The 22,328-nt window shown below is 46.0% G+C and overlaps 1 long non-coding RNA gene across 1 annotated transcript; it reads left to right on the top strand.

Annotated features, from left to right (window-relative positions):
• The first annotated feature begins 10,347 nt into the window (after positions 1 to 10,347).
• LOC141110344 (uncharacterized) lies at positions 10,348 to 21,177 on the top strand. The gene is made up of 4 exons (XR_012236275.1): positions 10,348 to 10,484; positions 14,233 to 14,287; positions 17,750 to 17,785; positions 20,893 to 21,177. It is a non-coding gene; the product is annotated as an uncharacterized lncRNA (long non-coding RNA).
• Positions 21,178 to 22,328: the final 1,151 nt, after the last annotated feature.

Raw genomic sequence — 22,328 nt, 5'->3', positions numbered from 1 at the left:
TTGTAAGGACAATTTTGGTTCTGGGAGCCGCCACCAGTGCCTAAGGCCCAATTTTTAGGCCCCTGTTTAACAGGGGCATGCAATTACAATTTTTGATGCAATTCTTTGCAGCAGGGCTAGTTCCTGTGCTCCAACTAGAGTATCTGTGAGGGGTTGCAGTGTTGTGGCAACAGCACCAGTACCTAAGGCCCAATTTTTCAGCCCCTGTTTAACAGGGGCATGTAATTACAATTTTTGATGCAATTCTTTGCAGCAGGGCTAGTTCCTGCGCTCCAACTAGAGTATCTGTGAGGGGTTGCAGTGTTGTGGCACCAGCACCAGTGCTTAATGCCCAATTTTTCAGCCCCTGTTTAATAGGGGCTGTTAAACAGGGGCTGAAAAATTGGGCCTTAGCCACTGGTGGCGGTGCCCAGAATCAAAAATGTTCTTACAAGCTATCAGCATGATTATTGAGGAGAAAGAGGATAGTCACTCAGCATAACAGGATAGTCACTCAGCATCAGCCTAGACAGTCTTGAAGGGATCTGACATTTCAAAAAATAATAATTTGGTTACATCAGCATCAGGTGCTTGGTAGCTGGTGGTGATCCAAGACTGATTCATTTTTATGAAGGTCAGTCGATCGACCGAGTCGGTGGACAGGCGCACCCTGTGATCTGTTACAAAGCCTCCAGCAGCACTGAATGTGCGTTCCGAAAGAACGCTTGATGCAGGACAGGCCAGTAGCTCAATTGCATACTGTGCAAGCTCTGGCCTTAGCAACACGTTGTCCAGAAACAGGAGTTTGTAACCTCCCAGTCTCTGGGAACACATTGCACAGACCTTTCTGCAAGGCCTTCCGAAGATGTTTCATCCTCTGCTCCCTCTGCGACGGCAAGATAAGGTCCACAACCTAACCCTTGTAATGTGGATCAAGGAGTGTTGCCAGCCAGTAATGATCCCTCTCCTTGATACCACGAATACAAGCATCCTTAGGCAGGCTTTGCAGGATCAGGGAGGCCATACAGCATAGGTTTGCTGAGGCATTCGGTCCGGAGTCCTCTGGGTCACTAAGGACGACATGATCTGCAGCCACCTCCTCCCAGCCACGTACAAGTCCATGGGTTTCTTGGGACTGTAAATGATCCCTTGAAGACTGCTGCTGAGTGCCAGGCTCCACCTCCATGCTGACATAATCCTCCTCCTTGTCCTCTTCCTGTGTGATCGGCGGGCACGCAGGAACACTGTCTGGATAGGTAAGGAAGTCCTCCTCTTCCTCCCTCTGTTCTGCCTCAAGTGCCCTGTCCATTATTCCATGCAGCGTGTGCTCCAACAAGTGGACAAGAGGGACAGTGTCACTGATGCATGCACTGTCACTGCTCACCATCCTCGTGGCCTCCTCAAATGGTGACAGGATAGTGCATACATCCCTGTTCATGGCCCACTGGCATGGGAAAAAAAACAAGCTCCCCTGACCCTGTCCTGGTGCCATAGTCACACAGGTACTCATTGATGGCCCGCCGCTGCAGCATGACCAACATTGAGTTCCACCTGGTGGGCTTTTCACCGATTAGGCAGTTCTTGGGCAGGTTAAATTCCTTTTGGAGGTCAGCCAGCCGAGCACTGGTATTATATGACCGGCGGTAATGCACACAGACTTTCCTGGCCTGCCTCAGGACATCCTGTAAGCCCGGGTACCTGCCCAAGAACCGCTGCACCATCAAGTTAAGGACGTGAGCCAAACAGGGCACATGGGTCAGTTGTCCCTGTTGGAGGGCGGAGAGGAGGTTGGTGCCATTGTCGCAAACCACCATTCCTGCCTTAAGCTGGCGTGGCATCAACCACCTCTGAGCCTGCCCCTGCAGAGCTGACAGAATCTCTGCCCCAGTGTGGCTCCTGTCCCCCAAGCACACCAGCTCAAGCACCGCATGGCATATTTTTGCCTGCATACTTGCATAGCCCCTTGAATGCCTACGGAGCACCGCTGGTTCCGAGGACAAAGCACAGGAAGAGGCCATGGAGGAAGAAGAAGAGGAGGGGGTGGAGGAGAGAGGTGTGTCAGAATCGGCAGTAGTAGCATTTTGGAGGCGTGGTGGCGGAACAACCTCCAACACTACTGCACCTTGTCCTGCATCCTTCCCAGCTGCCAGCAGAGTCACCCAATGCGCCGTGAAAGATAGGTAACTTCCCTGTCCATGCCTGCTGGACCATGAGTCAGCGGTGATATGCACCTTACCGCTGACCGCCCTGTCCAGCGAGGCCAAGACATTGCCTTCCACATGCCGGTAGAGAGCCGGAATCGCCTTCCGTGAGAAAAAGTGGCGTTTGGGAACCTGCCACTGAGGAACCACACATTCCACAAACTCACAGAAGGGGGCAGAGTCTACCAACTGAAAAGGCAGCAGTTGAAGTGCTAACAATTTAGCCAAGCTAGCATTCAACCGCTGGGCATGTGGATGGCTGGGAGCAAACTTCTTTCAGTGGTGCAGCAGCTGGGGCAGGGAAATTTTCCTGGTACAATCTGACATTGGTGTACCGATAGCAGATTGCTCGCAAGTACTTGGCTGTGACACACCTAATTCTACACCTTCATTCCTCCTTTCAGAGAGGACTGAAGGTATAGTGGGGTTGGAGATTCCAGCTGATGAGGAGCAAGGAGAGGTCCGCTTTGTTCTTCGGTGTGGGTCTTTTAGGTACGCATGCCAACGAACTGCATGGCATGTCAACATATGTCTGGTCAACATGTGGTGCCCAAGCGGGTGATGTTTTGGCCACTCGATATACGCTTGAGACATATGTTGCAAATAGCAGCGGTGCGATCTGATGCACTCGCCTCAAAAAAGGCCCACACCAAAGAACTTTTGGAATAACATGCAGAGACAGCAGTGCCTTGCACATGCGGAGCTCTGTGGTGTGATGCAGTCAGTGTGCTGCCCTTAAGCTGGCCCCTGGGCAGGGCATCCTGCCTCATTGGAGATGTGCCTCCTTCTCCTCCTCTTTTCTATCAGGCACCCACGTGGAGTCAGTGACCTCATCATCCCCTCCCTCCTCATCACTGGAGCAAACCTGGCAGTATGCTGCAGCTGGGGGAACATGACTGCCAGATTGCTGTCCTTCTTGGGCACCCCCTCTCTCTGGGCTCACGTTACTGCCTTCTTCTAGCTGGGTACCATCATCGGAGCCTTCAAAACGCTGGGCATCCTCCTGGAGCATGTACCCAACACTGTGGTCAAACAGTTCGGGGGACTCCTCAGGATGACATGGTGAGGCTAGGGAAGGAGTGACTGATACCATTGAGCCGAGGGAAAATGCCATGTTGGCAGCTGCTTTGCCAGACAAAGTACCCTGAGCCTTTTGTGAGAGGATGAGGAGGATGAGGACGGCTTGGTCATCCACTCTACCAAGTCTTCCTCATGTTGCGGCTCAACATGGCCAGCTGCCAAAAAAAAGGACAAGCGTGTCCAACGGCCATGTGCTGATGAGGGAGGGAAAATCGTGAGTTTGTGTTATACACTGATCCCCCCGCCAATCCCCCGCTGATTGTGAGTGGAGGATTGAGCCGCCGAGATACATAGCCGAGTGTACTCGTCTCAGCTCACAGTCACGCCCAGTCCTGCCCTATGATGGACATAACACAGGGACTGGGCGTGACTGTGAACGGAGCCGAGCCCAGTACACTCAGCTACTCTCGGCTCCGCTCGGGACTGCAAGAGGACCCGAGAGCCGCTGAGAGGACCCAAGTGCCGCCGAGAGGACCCGAGAGCCGCTGAGAGGACCCAAGTGCCGCCGAGAGGACCCGAGAGCGGCCGAGAGGACCCGAGAGCCACAGAGAGGACCCGAGAGCCACCGAGAGGACCCGAGAGCAGCCGAGAGAACCCAGCGCCATTTTTAAACTGGAAGACTGCAATGAAAAGGCTGCAATGACAAGTCTGCACTGACAAGGCTACACTGCAAGGCTGCAATGACACTGACAAGGCTGCAAATGAAACTGATCAGGCTGCAGATGGACACTGATAAGGCTGCATTGATGGGCATTTAAATGTAAGTTTTTTTCCTTAAACTTACCTCCTAAAAGTTTTTTTTCCCTAAAATTCCCTCCTAAACTTGGGGTGCGTGTTATACGCCGATAAATACTGTATTTTTTTGGGGGGGGTAATAGGTTAATACCGGAATATTCTTTGTAAGCTGTTGGAGGGTGATTGCATCTCGTTTAACCATCACTCTAGGAATTAGGATGAATTAATTCAGATTTTTGATTCACTTAAATGTGTAACTAATACCTAACTGGTTCCTGGTATAAAGTGTTTTATATAAATGGATGTAAAAGAGTTGTCATTGTATGTATGCTTGTTCCTACCCAAAGAAGGACGTGAGCATTATAGTCTGAAACTCTTGTGGAACATTATGCAATTGTTTTGTAACATTATGCAACTGTTTTGGAACATTTTAATGAAATCACAAGTGCAGCAATCCATGGACTACTACTACAAAATACTACCACAAATGTGGCCCAATGATTGCAACCAAGATTTGTTAATTTGCACACACAAAAAAGTATTTTTCCTAACAAATTTATTCAAGACCATGTTGCAAAAATGAATACACCCCTAATGAAAGTCTTAGGAGCAAAGCTAAATTTTAGACAAAATCCTAATTACCAAGAATTCAACTATAGGTTAGTCTAATTATTCATTAAACTGGTGTCCAGCAGACAGGTGATTATAAAAGGACATTACTTAACAAGAAAACCCCTCCCATTTCATGGTGTCAGCAATGGCACCACATGGGAGAGAAATGTCACAAGGCCTGAGAAAGAAAATAATTTCTTGCACAAGAAAGGTGAAGGCTACAAGAAGATCAGCAAAGCTCTACTTATCAGTCAGAATACTGGAGCAAAAGTGATACAAAAATTTAAGAAATATGGAACATCAACCATCTCACAGAGACGTCCAGGCCGTCCATGGAAGGTAACACCTCGACAGGAGCGTCTTCTGATGAGAAAGGTTAAAAAAAATCGCCATGCAAGTTCACTGCAGTTAGCTAAAGAAGTGGAAAGCCAAACTGGGGTGATTGTTTCCCGTGACACAATACGGCGTACACTGCAGAGGAATGGCATGCATGGGTGTCGTCCACGAAAGAAGCCTCTCCTAAAGCCAATGCACAAAAAAGCTCGCCTAGAATTTGCCAGGGCCCATGTTGAAAAAGAAGACTACTGGGACTCTGTACTCTGGGGTGATGAGACCAAGATAAATGTTTTTAGAACGGCTGGCTTCAAAACTGTATGGCGGCGCAAAGGTGAGGAGTACAAAGAAAAACGCATGGTGCCACTGAACCATGGTGGTGGCAGTGTCCTTCTGTGGGGCTGCATGAGTGCTACAGGTGTCGGGGAGTTGCATTTCATTGATGGTATCATAAATTCACAGACGTACTGCTCTATATTGAAAGAGAAGAAGCTACCATCACTCCGTGCCCTTGGTTGTCGTGCACTTTTCCAACATGACAATGATTCAAAACACACATCTAAGGCCACTGTTGCATTTCTGGAGAACAGGGTGAAAGTGATTCAGTGGCCAAGTATGTCTCATGATCTGAACCCAATTGGGGAACACCTATGAGGAATTCTGAAGAGACGAGCATTACTCTCCATCCAGCGTCTAGGCTCTAAAAGAGGTCGTTTTTGAGGAATGGAAAACAATAGATGTTGCAATGTGTCACCAACTTGTTCATTCCATGCCTAGAAGACTTGGTGCTGTCCTTACAAATCATGGAGGTCATACAAAATACTAGATGTAGTAGTTTTTGTTGTGGGGTGTATTCATTTTTGCATCAACTAAATTGAGTAAAACTGAAGATTTTGTAATCTTAGTGTTTCTCAACCCTTTTGCATTTGAGGCACCCTTTAAAATTATGGACAGCCTCAAGACACTCCATTCTAAAATGTAAAAACCTATTCTAGTAGTTTTACGTAATACAGCAGCATTGACATTCCACATTAGAGGTGATTTATTCTTACAAAGAAAATACACTTTTGCACACTAGTACAGACCAGAGGCGTAACTAAAACCTTCATTGCCCCAGTGCAAGAAACCATGAAGGGCCCCCCTGCCCCCGTCCCGGGGCCCTTGCCACTGATCCAGGCCCTTTACTCCCATTTAGAAAAACAGGGAGGGTGCACCGACCTTGTACATTACCAAAGATAAAATCTATTTGACTAGTAAAAACCAAGGTCATACTCACAAACAAGCGTTTAAAAAAAGGCTTAACATTACTCCAAAGATTCAGAGCCGTGTCTTCCAGATACCTGCAACCTGGACCGAATATTAGGAGGAACCAGATAGCATCATGAGTATGACCTTTGTTTTTACTAGTCAAATAAATGTTATCTTTGGTAATGCACAAGGTCGGTGCGCCCTCCCTGTTTTTCTTTATGCTTCAGTTTTAAGGACACCCATTGTTCTGAGGAGGGCAGCAAGACCTTTGACTTTCCACACTTTATCCAAAGGGTTGACTACACCATCTACATATCGAACAAGGGTCTGAGCGCAGGAGATTTTTTGTGTCCTTTACTCCCATTGTGGTCCCACAACAGGACCCTTTCACGTGTTCACTAGCCGAACCCCTTCCTGCATGGTTGCCTACCTTTGCAAAAAAAGTCAGATCCACTTTTTGTTTTTTTTATTTATGTGTTCAGCCAGCCATTGTAGGGGGAGAATGTATCTGAATTAGGGGTGGGCCATTTGAAATGGACGTGGTTCTACAAGAACCATCTAATTCCATATCCCTTTGCACATCTCTACACCTCCCAGAATGCCTCCATACCCCTCAGCACGCCTCTATACCCCATGTACATCTCTGTACCTTCAAAATAACCCCTGTACCCCTAGCACACTTCCGTACTCCCAGTATACTTCTGTACCCCTTTGCACATCGCTGCACCTTCTACACACACCTCTGCAGCCCCCAGCATCCTCCGTACCCCCCCCCCCAGCACACTTCTGAACCCCCACACAGCTCTGTACCTCCTACAATCCTTTTTATCCCCCAGTATGCCTCCATAAGCCCAGCAAGCCATTGTAACCCCCAGCACACCTCCACCCCCCTACACACACACACACATACACCTCTGTATTCCTCAGCACATCTATGCACTCTGCTGCACATTTCTGCACCCCCACACCTCTGTACCCCCCCCACACACACACACACATCTGCACTTCTGTATCCCTCCAGCACACCATTGTACACTGCAGCAAGTGAACTTAGCACCCCGCACACCCCTAAGGCCCCTTTCACATGGGGCAGACCTGTGCTGATGCAGAGCGGACACATGGACACAGCACGCTGCTCTCTATGGGGCTTTTGGATGGAAACGGACCCCCTGTCCATTTCCATCCGACTGTCATCCAATCCGATCTGCCAGACTGATAGGGAATGGATCTCCCATCTGTCTGTATTTAGCAGAAAGGATCGGATGGTGGCGGGTGTCAGCGGACATTCACCGCTCCATAGAGTGCTATGGAGGGTCTGATCAGGTCTGCCTGAAAAATAGACAGGCGGACCCGATCAGTTCGCCAGTGTGAAGAGGGTCTAACATATCTGTGCTCTGTACCCAATTAATGTGCACCTCCAACCCCCAGCACATCTCTGTACCCCCCGCACCCCCACTTTCACCCCATGGTCACTCACCTGAATGTTGATGACAGGCTGTGGTCAGCATCTCCCCCTGCACCTCAGACCACTAATGTTGCAGTTTAGTATGCAGTTGGAGGGGGGGTGGTAGGGGGCGATCGGCAGCTCTATGGTGCCTGCGGCTTGCGTGATCTCCCTGGGGCTATTAGTTCTCTTCCTGAGTGTATACATCCATGCGTCTGGTCCCTTTCAGGACACTGGTGCAGGGATGGTTGTTTGCCGCCCCCCAATAAAAACCAGCAGCTGCCACTGGTGAAGTTGATACATGCCCCTCCCCCCACTGCATACTAAACTGACAGCCAGAGGTGCAGGGGGAGATACCAGGTCTTGACCCCCCCCACAGCGGCAGAACTCCAGGGCCCAGTCGCAAGTGCAACTGCTGCGACCCTGGTAGTTCCGCCACTGGTACAGACTACTATTCCAGTGTTTCTCCTCTCCCTCAGTTTCTCTCCATCACTCAGATAATGTGACCCCAGTGTCGATGGAGGCAGTCAATACCCTTCTTATTAAACGGATGACAGTACTGGTTGTTAGGATGCTGGTGGTTGGAAGGTTGAAATGGTGCAAAATAAAAATCTGTGGCTTTGTGTATCTAAAAGGCAGGCTTCATCCACCAGCCGGTTTGTATACATTTTTGGGCAATTTTTAGGCATTTTGCCAAGGCACCTCTGAATCCACCCCATGGCACCCCAGGATGCCTGAGCACTCTGGTTGAAAAAGGCTGATCTAAGTTATATTATTAACCTTACATTCATATAATGAGCTAAACAAATTTTCTATAAAACTCAGTTCTGTCAAAAGTTTGGAAACTGTTCTTGTGTTCATTGAGATATTGATTAAAATCTTTCTTTTTTTTTTTAACTTTTCAAAAATGGTGTACTCATTTATGCTGAGCACTGTGTGTATATATATATTTATATATACAGTGGGGTCGGTAAGTATTCAGACTCCCTTAAATTTTTCACTCTTTGTTATATTGCAGCCATTTGCTAAAATCATTTAAGTTCATTTTTTTCCTCATTAATGTACACACAGCACCCCATATTGTACACACAGCACCCCATATTGAGAGAAAAACACAGAATTGTTGACATTTTTGCAGATTTATTAAAAAAGAAAAACTGAAATATCACATGGTCCTAAGTATTCAGACCCTTTGCTGTGACACTCATATATATAACTCAGGTGCTGTCCATTTCTTCTGATCATCCTTGAGATGGTTCTACACCTTCATTTGAGTCCAGCTGTGTTTGATTATACTGATTGGACTTGATTAGGAAAGCCACACACCTGTCTATATAAGACCTTACAGCTCACAGTGCATGTCAGAGCAAATGAGAATCATGAGGTCAAAGGAACTGCCTGAAGAGCTCAGAGACAGAATTGTGGCAAGGCACAGATCTGGCCAAGGTTACAAAAAAATTTCTGCTGCACTTAAGGTTCCTAAGAGTACAGTGGTCTCCATAATCCTTAAATGGAAGACATTTGGGACGACCAGAACCCTTCCTGGAGCTGGCTGTCCGGCCAAACTGAGCTATCGGGGGAGAAGAGCCTTGGTGAGAGAGGTAAAGAAGAACCCAAAGATCACTGTGGCTGAGCTCCAGAGATGCAGTCGGGAGATGGGAGAAAGTTGTAGAAAGTCAACCATCACTGCAGCCCTCCACCAGTCGGGGCTTTATGGCAGAGTGGTCCAACGGAAGCCTCTCCTCAGTGCAAGACACATGAAAGCTCGCATGGAGTTTGCTAAAAAAACACCTGAAGGACTCCAAGATGGTGAATAATAAGATTCTCTGGTCTGATGAGACCAAGATAGAACTTTTTGGCCTTAATTCTAAACGGTATGTGTGGAGAAAACCAGGCACTGCTCATCACTTGTCCAATACAGTCCCAACAGTGAAGCATGGTGGTGGCAGCATCATTCTGTGGGGGTGTTTTTCAGCTGCAGGGACAGGACGACTGGTTGCAATTGAGGGAAAGATGAATGTGGCCAAGTACAGGGATATCCTGGACGAACACCTTCTCCAGAGTGCTCAGGACCTCAGACTGGGCCAAAGGTTTACCTTCCAACAAGACAATGACCCTAAGCACACAGCTAAAATAACGAAGGAGTGGCTTCACAACAACTCCGTGACTGTTCTTGAATGGTCCAGCCAGAGCCCTGACTTAAACCCAATTGAGCATCTCTGGAGAGACCTAAAAATGGCCATCCACCAACGTTTACCATCCAATCTGACAGAACTGGAGAGGATCTGCAAGGAGGAATAGCAGAGGATCCCCAAATCCAGGTGTGAAAAACTTGTTGCATCTTTCCCAAAAAGACTCATGGCTGTATTAGATCAAAAGGGGCTTCTACTAAATACTGAGCAAAGGGTGTGAATACTTAGGACCATGTGATATTTCAGTTTTTCTTTTTTAATAAATCTGCAAAAATGTCAACAATTCTGTGTTTTTCTGTCAATATGGGGTGCTGTGTGTACAATAATGAGGAAAAAAAATGAACTTAAATGATTTTAGCAAATGGCTGCAATATAACAAAGAGTGAAAAATCTAAGGGGGTCTGAATACTTTCCGTCCCCACTATATATATTTATTTATTTATACTCCTCCCAATCATGCCACATCATTTCTCTTTAAAAATATATGGAGAAAGAGAGATTGCTAAATAAGGAAATTACTAATACAGAAGACGTGGCTTGATTGCACAGTGGGAGGTGTATATCAATCCTATATAAAGGAAATCTGCAGAACATCCCAACAATCCGATTTCATCAGCCGTGACAACACTGAGAAGTTCCCCCCCCGGTGTCTCTATACAGGTGAGTTGATTCTCTCGCTTTCCTTCTCATCAGTGATACTTCCATAACACACAAGTAACTATTTTAAAGGCAAAGGGCAACTTGCAATATATGGCAGCTCCCATCAACCAAATATGTAGAATTTTTTAATAATAGAGAAACAGAGGAATCCAAAAAGAAAAAGGAGGCAAAACAGAAAAAAATAGCAAGTGGCTCAATGAAAGTAGTCATAACCGCTTCAGCCCCGGAAGATTTTACCCCCTTCCTGACCAGACCACTTTCTTGCGATACGGCAATGCGTCGCTTTAACTGACAATTGCGCGGTCCTGTGGCGTTGCACCCAAACAAAATTGACGTCCTTTTTTTTCCCCCACAAATAAAGCTTTCTTTTGGTGGTATTTAATCATCTCTGCGTTTTTTATTTTTTGCGCTATAAACAAAAAAAAGAGCGACAATTTTGAAAAAAAAAGCTATATTTTTTACTTATTATGCTATAATAAATATCCCCCATTAGGCCGATGTGTATTCTTCAACATATTTTTGGTAAAAAAATTGCAATAAGCGTATATTGATTGGTTTGCACAAAATGTTTGCATTTTTTTAATAACTGTTTTTTCATTTATTCGTAATGGCGTCAATCTGCGATTTGTTATCGTGACTGCGACATTAAGGCGGACATATAGTTACATAGTAGGTGAGGTCGAAAAAAGACACAAGTCCATCAAGTCCAACCTATGTGTGTGATTATATGTCAGTATTACATTGTATATCCCTGTATATTGTGGTCGTTCAGGTACTTATCTAATAATTTCTTGAAGCTATCAATGCTCCCCGCTGAGACCACAGCCTGTGGAAGGGAATTCCACATCCTTGCCGCTCTTACAGTAAAGAACCCTCTACGTAGTTTAAGGTTAAACCTCTTTTCTTCTAATTTTAATGCGTGGCCACGTGTCTTGTTAAACTCCCTCCTGCAAAAAAGTTTTCTCCCTATTGTGGGGTCACCAGTACAGTATTTGTATATTGAAATCATATCCCCTCTCAAGCGTCTCTTCTCCAGAGAGAATAAGTTCAGTGCTCGCAACCTTTCCTCATAACTAAGATCCTCCAGACCCTTTATTAGCTTTGTTGCCCTTCTTTGTACTCGCTCCATTTCCAGTACATCCTTCCTGAGGACTGGTGCCCAGAACTGGACAACATACTCCAGGTGCGGCCGGACCAGAGTCTTGTAGAGCGGGAGAATTATCGTTTTATTTCTGGAGTTGATCCCTTTTTAATGCCAATATTCTGTTTGCTTTGTTAGCAACAGCTTGGCATTGCATGTCATTACTGAGCCTATCATCTTCTAGGACCCCCAGGTCCTTTTCCATCCTAGATCCCCCCAGAGGTTCTCCCCCCAGTCTATAGATTGCATTCCTATTTTTGCCACCCAAATGCATTATTTTACATTTTTCTACATTTAACCTCATTTTCCATAAAGTTGCCCACCCCATTAATTTGCAAAGCTTCCACATCCTGCGGAGAAGTTATTGCCCTGCTTAGCTTAGTATTGTCTGCAAATACAGAGATTGAACTGTTTATCCCATCCTCCAGGTCGTTTATAAACAAATTAAATAGGATTGGTCCCAGCACAGAACCCTGGGGGACCCCACTACCCACCCCTGACCATTCTGAGTACTCCCCATTTATCACCACCCTCTGAACTCGCCCTTGTAGCCAGTTTTCAATCCATGTACTCACCCTATGGTCCATGCCAACGGACCTTATTTTGTACAGTTAACGTTTATGGGGAACTGTGTCAAATGCTTTTGCAAAATCCAGATACATCACGTCTACTGGCCTTCCTTTATCTAGATGGCAACTCACCTCTTCATAGAAGGTTAATAGATTGGTTTGGCAAGAATGATTCTTCATGAATCCATGCTGATTACTGCTAATTATACCTTGTATATAGTCCCTTATCATCCCCTCCAAGAGTTTACATACTATTGATGTTAGGCTAACTGGTCTGTAATTCCCAGGGAGGTATCGTGGCCCTTTTTTTAAATATTGGTGCTACATTGGCTTTTTTTCCAATCAGCTGGTACCATCGGACACTTTTGACACTATTTTGGGACCAGTGACATTTATACAGCGATCAGTGCTATAAAAAGGCACCGATTACTGTGTAAATGACACTTGCAGGGAAGGGGTTAAACACTAGGGGGCGATGAAGGGGTTAAGTGTGTCCTAGGGAGTGATTCTAACTGTGGGGGGGATGGGCTACCTCTGACATGACAGCGATCACTGCTCCCGGAGACAATGAGCAGTAGATCCCTATCATGTCACTAGGCAGAACGGGGAAAGGCCTTGTTTACATCTCCCCGTTCTTCACATCATAATGTGCTACTCTGCATCGCTGATAAAAAAGCCCTCCAGCAGTGCACTGTCACCGCTGACAGGGCTTCCATCTTCACCTAGTTTTCCCTCCGGGTTCGCAAGTTCCGACCGTCTGACTGTCCAAGCTGTGATGATGTTACACCCGTGGATCTATGCGGGAGTCACAGTTTTCAACACAGACCTCTGAAAGAAAAGCCAAGTTCCTCCACCCCTAACTCGCTCATCCATGTCTTTATGGACCTTGCTTTGTGCACTGGTGCTCAGTCATGTTGGAACAGGAAGGGGCCATCCCCAAGCTGTTCCCACAAAGTTGGGAGCATGAAATTGTCCAAAATGTCTTGGTATGCTGACGCCTTAAGAGTTCACTTCACTGGAACTAAGGGGCCAAACCCAACCCCTGAAAATCAACCCCTCACCATAATCCCCCCCTCCACCAAATGGTTAGGACCAGTGCAAAAAGCAAGCTCCATAAAGACATGAATGAGCTAGTTTGGGGTGGAGGAACTTGACTGGCCTGCACAGAGTCCTGACCTGGGGCGCACACGCGCGCTGCTGGCGACCCATCTCTCTAATCACAGCGGGGGCAGAGAGCCAGTTCCGTCAGTAGGGAAGGCATGGATCCTGTGTCTCTGCAAAGCAGGAACGTGGACAAATGCCTTCCCCTAGTAGAAGCACCCCCTCTCCCCCACTGTTAGAAAACACTGGCTAGGCACACAGTTAACCCTTTCATCGCCCCTGATGTTAAACCTCTTCCCAGCCAGTGTCATTAGTACAGTGACAGTGCATATATTTTTTAGCACTGATCACTGTGTTGGTGTCACTGGTCCCCAAAAAGTGTCAGAAGTGTCAGTTAGTGTCCTAGCTGTCCGCTGCAATATCGCAGCTGATCGCCGCCATTATTAGTAAAAAAGATTTAATTGAATTAAATTAAATAAATATATCCCATAGTTTGTAGACGCTTTAACTTTTGAGAAAACCAATCAATATACGCTGACTGGGATTTTTTTTTTTACCAAAAACATGTAGCAGAATACATATTGTATTGGCCTAAATTTATGAAGAAATTAGATTTTTTTTTCTTCATTCTATATGTTTTATAACACAAAGTAAAGAGTTTTTTTTTTTTGGTGTTTATAGCACAAAAATTAAGAACTGTAGAGGTGATCAAATACCACCAAAAGAAAGCTCTATTTGTGGGGGGGGGGACACGTCAATTTTATTTGGGTACCGCGTCGCACGTCCGCGCAATTGTCAGTTAAAATAACACAGTGCCGTATCGCAAAGAAATGGCCTGTTCATGAAAGGGGCAAAAGGTCAATCTAGTTATTATTGCTCCATTGTTTCATAAGAACTTTGCAAAAAAAAAAAAAAGAACTTTGCTTTTGTTCTCCAGATCTCGGTAGTTATGAAGTCTTACGTAAGTTTACTGCTTTTGTTCTTCATTCCAGGTAATTATATCTTTTACTCTCAGTCACAAAGGGAATAAAGTGTTAAAGTGTAAATAAATTTGCAATGCTTTTTACCAAAATCATAACCTATAGTAACGGTTGATTTACTAAATCTAGAGTGCAAAATCTGGTGCAGCTGTGCATGGGAGCCAATCAGCTTCTAACTTTTTTAATTAAGCTGTGACAATAAAACCTGGAAGCTGATTGGTTCCTATGAAGAGCTGCGCCAGATTTTGCACTCTCCGTTTTTTATGGCTTTTTATTATAATTTTTGTCTATGGATACCTAAAAATGAAAATCATGTTTGCAAGACGATATCACTAACAGACGGCATTGTTTGTGCCCCATCATTGGTATCAGTGGGAGGAATAGTGCCCCATCATTGGTGTCAGTGAGAGGAATAGTTCCCTATCATTGGTGTCAGTGGGAGGAATAGTGCCCCATCATTGGTATCAGTGAGAGGAATAGTTCCCTATCATTGGTATCAGTGGGAGGAATAGTGCCCCATCACTGGTGTCAGTGGGAGGAATAGTGCCCCATTATTGGTGTCAGTGAGAGGAATAGTTCCCTATCATTGGTGTCAGTGGGAGGAATAGTGCCCCATCATTGGTATCAGTGGGAGGAATAGTGCCCCATTATTGGTGTCAGTGAGAGGAATAGTGCCCCATCACTGGTGTCAGTGGGAGGAATAGTGCCCCATCACTGGTGTCAGTAGGAGGAATAGTGCCCCACTATTGGTGTTAGTGGGAGGAATAGTGGCCCATCATTGGTGTCAGTGGGTGGAATAGTGCCCCACTATTGGTGTTAGTGGGAGGAATAGTGGCCCATCATTGGTGTCAGTGGGAGGAATAGTGTCCCATCATTGGTGTCAGTGGGAGGAATAGTGCCCCATCATTGGTATCAGTGGGAGGAATAGTGCCCCATTATTGGTATCAGTGAGAGGAATAGTGCCCCATCATTGGTGTCAGTGGAAGGAATAGTGCCCCATCATTGGTGTCAGTAGGAGGAATAGTGCCCTATCATTGGTATTAGTGGGAGGAATAGCGCCCCATCATTGGTATTAGTGGGAGGAATAGTGCCCCATCATTGCTCTCAGTGGGAGGAATAGTGCCCCATCATTGGTGTTAGTGGGAGGAATAGTGCCCCATTATTAGTGTCACTGGGAGGAATAGTGCCCCATCATTGCTGTCACTGGGAGGAATAGTGCCCCATCATAGCTGTCAGTGGGAGGAATAGTGCCCCATAATTGGTGTCAGTGGCAGAAGTAGTGCCACATCATTGGTGTCAGTGGGAGAAGTAGTGCCCCATCATTGATATAAGCGGGAGAAGTAGTGCCCCATCATTGATATCAGTGGGAGGAATAATGCCCCATCATTGGTGTCAGTGGGAGGAATAGTGCCCCATCATTGGTATCAGTGGGAGGAATAGTGCCCCATCATTGGTGTCAGTGGGAGGAATAGTGCCCCATCATTGGTGTCAGTGGGAGGAATAGTGCCCCATCATTGGTATCAGTGGGAGAAGTAGGGCCCCAAGGGCCGGATAAAGGCAAGCGAAGGGCCGTAGTTTGGAGACTTCTTTTTTAGACCATTACATAACTGCATGTTAATAGCATATTACCAACATAATAATATCTGCCCGGGGTTCAGCTTCTATGCAAAAATGATCATTTTTTTACATCATGGGAAACAGTTTAGTGTAACAGCTCTTGTTTATTATTTTGTAAAGTGCTGTGCAAACTGTTGGCACTATATACTGTATATCCTGTATAATAATAATAATAATAATAATAACCACTTCCGGACCGCCCGCCGTCATTATACGTCGGTACTTTGAAGAGGAATGTCTTTGTTATGGCATCAGCTAGCTACCAAAACCCCGGCATCCTCTTCTTCAGCGGGCGGTCTGCTTTCAGATAAAAGTGGTCTCTGCGACGGATTCACTGCGAAATCACTTTTATCGGTGGCCACGCTCCGTTGCCCTCCACCGCTTACTGGAGCAACCGGCAGCAGCGGAGGCGATCGCGTCCTCTTCCTGGCTTAGTATAAAGATGAGTGAGGGGAAGATGGCCCCCACCCGGCTCCATACCATTGCAGGGCGAAAGCGACATCAAAAAGTTACTTCCGCCCATCGCTCTTAAAGAGACTTTTTTTTTTTTTTTTCAAATTACATTTATTTATTTTTTTGCATTTTAGTCTAAATATGAGATCTGAGGACTTTTTGACCCCCCAGATCTCATCTTTAAGAGGTCCTGTAATGCTTTTTTCTATTACAAGGGATGTTTACTTTCCTTTTAATAGATATAAAAGTGACACATTTTTTTTTTTTTAAAGAACAGTGTAAAAATAAAAAATAAAAGGTAAAATAAATAAGAAAAAAAAATTTAACATGCCCCGTCCCGCCGAGTTCGCGTGCAGAAGCGAACGCATACTGAGAAGCGCCCTCATAGGAAATCGGTGTTCAAACCACACATGTGAGATATCGCTGCGATCGCTAGAGCAAGAGCAATAATTCTAGCACTAGACCTCCTCTGTGACTCCAAACATGCAACCTGTAGAATTTTTTAAAGGTCGCCTATGGAGATTTTTACCGGTAAAAGTTTGTCGCCATTCCACAAGCAGGTGCAATTTTGAAGCGTGACATGTTGGGTATCAATTTACTCGGCTTAACATTATCTTTCACAATATAAAAAAAATTGGGCTAACTTTACTGTTGTCTTATTTTTTCATTTAAAAATGTGTATTTTATTTCCCAAAAAAGTGCGCTTGTAAGACCGCTGCGCAAATACGGTATGACAGAAAGTATTGCAATGACCACCATTTTATTCTCTGGGGTGTTAGAAAAAAATATATAATGTTTGGGTGTTCTAAGTAATTTTCTAGCAAAAAAAAAAATGATTTTAACTTGTAAACAACAAGTCACGCTTCAAAATTGGCGGCAAACATTTACCGGTAAAAATCTCCATGGGCGACGTTTAAAAAATTCTACAGGCTGCATGTTTTGAGATACAGAGGAGGTCTAGTGCTGGGATTATTGCTCTCGCTCTAACGATCGCGGCGATACCTCACATGTGTGATTTGAACACCTTTTTCATATGCGTTCGCTTCTGCACGCGAGCTCGGCGGGACAGGGTGTGTTAAATTTTTTTTTCTTATTTATTTTACCTTTTATTTTTTATTTTTACACTGTTCTTTAAAAAAAAAAAAAAAGTGTCACTTTAATTCCTATTACAAGTGACAAGTGTCCTCACTTTTGTGAGATACTGTATACTGTATGATATTACTTTACCATTTAACAGAGGGACATTTTATTTATGTGGATTTCACCTCTTTACATGCTGATTTTTGTATTGTCAGAATTGCATATCATATCTCAGTTTCAAGATTCTCCCCACAGACAGATAGAGAAAAATATAATAATGTATAATAGAGAAGATGTCTAACCGATCTGTTTTTATTCCTCAAGCACTTCAATGCCAGGGCGATCGCCCAGAACCACCATGTAAGTAAAACATTAAGCTACACATTATAAGACCATAAACACTTAAAGCTGAAGTTTCCATTTTCGTTACCTTGTATTCAGGGCTGGTGCAAGGATTTTTGACACCCTAGGCGAAACCTCATTTTGCCACACACCCCCCGGCTCCACCCCTGACTCCACCCCCTTTGTCCTGCCCATGTAAACCCCACCTTTTTCATGAAGTGCCCATCAAATGCAGCCTCACTAGTGCCCATCAAATGCAGCCTCACTAGTGCCCATAAAATGCAGCCTCACCAGCACCCATCAAATGCAGCCTCACCAGTGCCCATCAAATTCAGCCTCACCAGCGCCCATCAAATGCAGCCTCACCAGTGCCCATCAAATGCAGCCTCACCAGCTCCATCAAATGCAGCCTACCAGCGCCCATCAAATACAGCCTCTCCAGTGCCCATTAATGCAGCCCCACCAGCGCCCATCAAATGCAGCCTACCAGCGCCCATCAATGCAGCCTACCAGTTCCCATCAACACAGCCTCGCCAGTGCCCATCAAATGCAGCCTCACTGGCGCCCATCAAATGCAACCTCACCAGCGCCCATTAATGCAGCCTCACCAGCGCCCATCAATGGAGCCTCACCAGCGCCCATCAATGCAACCTCACCAGCGCCCATCAATGGAGCCTCACCAGCGCCCATCAATGCAGCCTCTCCAGCGCCCATTAAATGCAGCTTCACCAGCACCCATCAAATGCAGCCTCACCAGCGCCCATCAATGCAGACTCACCAGCACCCATCAATGCAGCCTCACCAGCGCCCATCAAATGCAGCCTTACCAGCGCCCATCAAATGCAGCCTACCAGCGCCCATCAATGCATCCTCACCAGTGCCCATGAAATGCAGCCTCACCAGTGCCCATGAAATGCAGCCTCACCAGCGCCCATGAAATGCAGCCTCACCAGCGCCCATCAATGCAGCCTCACCAGCGCCCATCAATGCAGCCTCACTAGCGCCCATCAATGCAGCCTCACCAGTGCCCATCAAGGCAGCCTCGCCACCGCCCATCATTGCATGTTTGTTTGATTCCATTCATTTGGGAGTCGGGGCACAGACACAGTCCTCCCCCCACCACTGCGCCTCTGACACTATGTCCGATCGGAGCAGCGGCTGCCTGCTGATGCTTAGACTTAGTTGCTGGCTGCAGAGAGAAGAGAGTAGGAACCCCAGTGGCCGGGTGCCCTATGCAGCAGTGCGCCCTAGGCAGCTGCCTAGTTTGCCTAGTGGTAGCACAGGCCCTGCTTGTATTGGAAGTGTCATAGGTCTACTAGGTCTCTGTGCTTCTCTATGTGATGCAGGCAGATCATGGCTGCCGGGAGGGGCCAGCAGGTTAGGGCTGCTGCTAGAAATCATGGAGCCCAGCACAGCCTTCCTGACCCCCAACCCTGGCAGATCATGTCTACTGTAAGGGGGTATTTGGAGTGGGGGGGGAGATGTGTACTCAGAGGAAATTGAGGGGTAGAAGATTTGTGCTAGGAGGGGGGGCGGTTGGTTTCACAAACCCTCCTAGATAGTATTTTCTTAACCACCCTATGAACAAAACAAAAAGCTGGAACAAACTTTTTCGTGCATTTTTAAGCTTCTTTGAGCTTTTTTGAGCTCTTTTGGGGCACTAGCTCCTCTCAAAAACGGGGCTTGGAGTTTTTTTTTTCTGCCCGTAGAAACATATGCCTGAAAACGCCTGAAAACGCCTGAAAAAGCCATTATGTGCATGGACACATTGGGGTTGATTTACTAAAGACAAATCGACTGTGCACTTTGCAAAGAGCAGTTGCTCCAGAGCTTAGTAAATGAGCAGACGCTCTGCTGACTATCATCAGCCAATCATGTGCAAGCAAAAAAGCTGTTTTTTTTTTCCTTGCATGTGATTGGGTGAAGTGAAGCCTGACCTCATTTACTAAGCACTGAAACAATTGCACTTGCAGAGTGCACAGTCTAGTTGCCTTTAGTATATTAACCCCATTGGCTAACATGGAGGGGAGTTTTCAGGCAGAAAAAAAATAAGAGCTCAAAAGCCTGTAGGAGCCGCTTTCTTTGAGCTCCTTTGAGCTTCAGTGGGCATGAGCCCTTAGTAGCATAGCTCCCAACTGTCCCTGATTTCGAGGGACTGTCCCTGATTTGGAGCAATGTCCCTCTGTCCCTCATTCCTCCTTTGTCCCTCATTTTGGTCTGATCTATTTAGATGTACAGTGAAATCTTGGATTACAAGCATAATCCGTTCAAGGAGTATGATCGTAATCCAAAGTAGTCGTATATCAAAGAGAGTTTTACCATTGAAGTCGATGGAAACGAAAATAATTTGTTCCGCATTGACTTCAATCGGATGCAATACCGCATGCGGCCAGAGGCAGGAGGGGGGCGCCGGAGAGCCTCGTAAACGCCTGAAAAGGCCCGAGGACAGTTCGTCTGACCTCGGCAAACCTCGGAAAGACTCCGTTCCCGAGATTTGCCAAGGTCAGCCGTGCTGTACTCGGGCCTTTCCGTGCATTACCGAATGACACCGATAGGCGACGTTCGGCTCTGCTCGGCTCCGGCGCCCCCCCCCCACCTCAGGCCAAAAGCGGTACTGCACACCGCTTTGGCTTGAATCGTGCTCGTTTTGCGAGACAACGCTCGCAAACCGAGTTACGATTTTTCAAAATACAGTGCTTGTATCGCGAAACGCTCGTTGACCGCGTTACTCGCAATCGGAGGTTCCACCACTGTATATAAAACACACTTTTTATCTTTCTGAAAGTGTTTCCCAGGGCCAAACCTTTCAATTTCTAAATTGTTGCATTTGCAAATTTCAAAAGCCAATAATAAAGGAATTAATAGTTTAAAAAAAAAAAAAAGCACCCGTGGGTTTAACTGATAATTTTTTGGTACTATTCTCCTTTAAGGGGGCGTGGCAGGGGGTGTGTCCTATGCCTGCATACTTTTGCTGATAGGTGTCCCTCATTCCCATCTCAAAAAGTTGGGAGGTGTGCATAGTAGCAATTTCCTTCTGCTCAGTTTTCCGGCTTGTAGACTCATTGTAAGATCATACTAATGATATTAATCCTCGTAAATAATGATTGCATTATCTTCTTTTCCAGCTCCTCCGTGTACAATGGCACACAGCGTAGAAAAGTGGGACGGAATCTGCCCAGAGTACTGCATCCCATACCCGCCTATTCGCAGGGGGTGTAATGAGATATTAGTGAACGCCTGTTATTGTGATGAGGGGTATATTTTTTATTCCAACAAATACACAAAATGCATTTCAAATGTGCAATGTAAGATACTCAGATCAAGAAATCATAACTAAAACATCCTTTACATATATTGTGAATGATCTGATTAAAAATAAATAAATCGGAAATCAATTTCTGTTTATTAAATCTGTGGTCTTTGCATTTCTTCATGGTGAATTAAAGTGGAGGGCCACCCTGAAAAAAAAAATTGCACCAAAAATCTTTAAAAAAAATTAAAAAAAAAAAAAGTTTGAAAAAAAAAATTTTTAAACTTACCTGAAGCCTTGTTGCTAGGCAGTTTTCCTAATCTGCCTCTTCCTATTCCGCGGCGTGTTCTGCTCCTCGGTGAGCGGCCCCTGTTGCTTTCTGGGAACTGTGTGTGTTCGTAGAACACCATGGGGCCATTCACAGAGCGCCGCGCCGCTCGCGCGTGCGCAGTAGGAAGCTGGCAGTGAAGCCGCAAGGCTCCACTGCATGTTTCCCTTAGTTAGGATGGTGGTGCCGGGACCCGAGAGCCGAGGGAAGGGTCAGCCTCGGGCGGCCGACATCGCGGGTACCCAGGACAGGTAAGTGTACTTATTTAAAGTCAGCAGCTACAGTGTTTGTAGCTGCTGACTTTAAAAAAAAAAATTTCACTGGCCGGAATCCGGCTTTAAAAAAAAAAAGTATTAAAGAAGGTGAACTCTGGGGATATAAAAGACACAATTGAATGCAGATCTGTATCCATAAATACATCATTACATGGATATTTTAAATGCTGGCAGTGTAAGTACCGGAATGTGACTTTGTATCAGCTTCTGTACAGCAGAGCTCATACTTGGTGGAGGGAGAAGCAGCACAAGGAGCCAATCTGGTGTGCTGCAGTGCTCATGTGTTATCAAAGAGCATGTTGATAGGAGGAGAGAACAGAGTGACGAACTCATCAGTCTGCTGCTTCTCTTTTCTCTGTCCAGTCACAGGCTGGCGGAGGAACAAGACCAATAAGTGTTATTGAACTGTAGCCCCAAAAATTCAGGTTGATTTGAATGCATATTCATGACCATTGGCTTCTATTTTTCCACTGTTTATACTCTTTTTTTTTTTTCCTGACAAGGGGCTACTTTTAACCAGTGGCGACTGGAGGTATATTTTTTTTTTGGGGGGGCTGTCAGTCGGGTCACAGGCACCCCCCTCCCCGCCGGCCGCTCAGTCACCAGCCCCGCACTTACCCCATCTAGGTCATGGGCAGCGATTCCTCCAGGGCGGAGGCTTCACCCTGCGTCTCCTCCTCCTCGACTTCACAGCAGGCTTCCCCTGCA

This window comes from Aquarana catesbeiana, linkage group LG10, assembly GCF_042186555.1.
Source record: "Aquarana catesbeiana isolate 2022-GZ linkage group LG10, ASM4218655v1, whole genome shotgun sequence".
Taxonomy (NCBI): domain Eukaryota; kingdom Metazoa; phylum Chordata; class Amphibia; order Anura; family Ranidae; genus Aquarana; species Aquarana catesbeiana.
The sequence above is the reverse complement of the archived record's forward strand: the minus strand, read 5'-3'. Positions and strand labels throughout refer to the sequence as shown.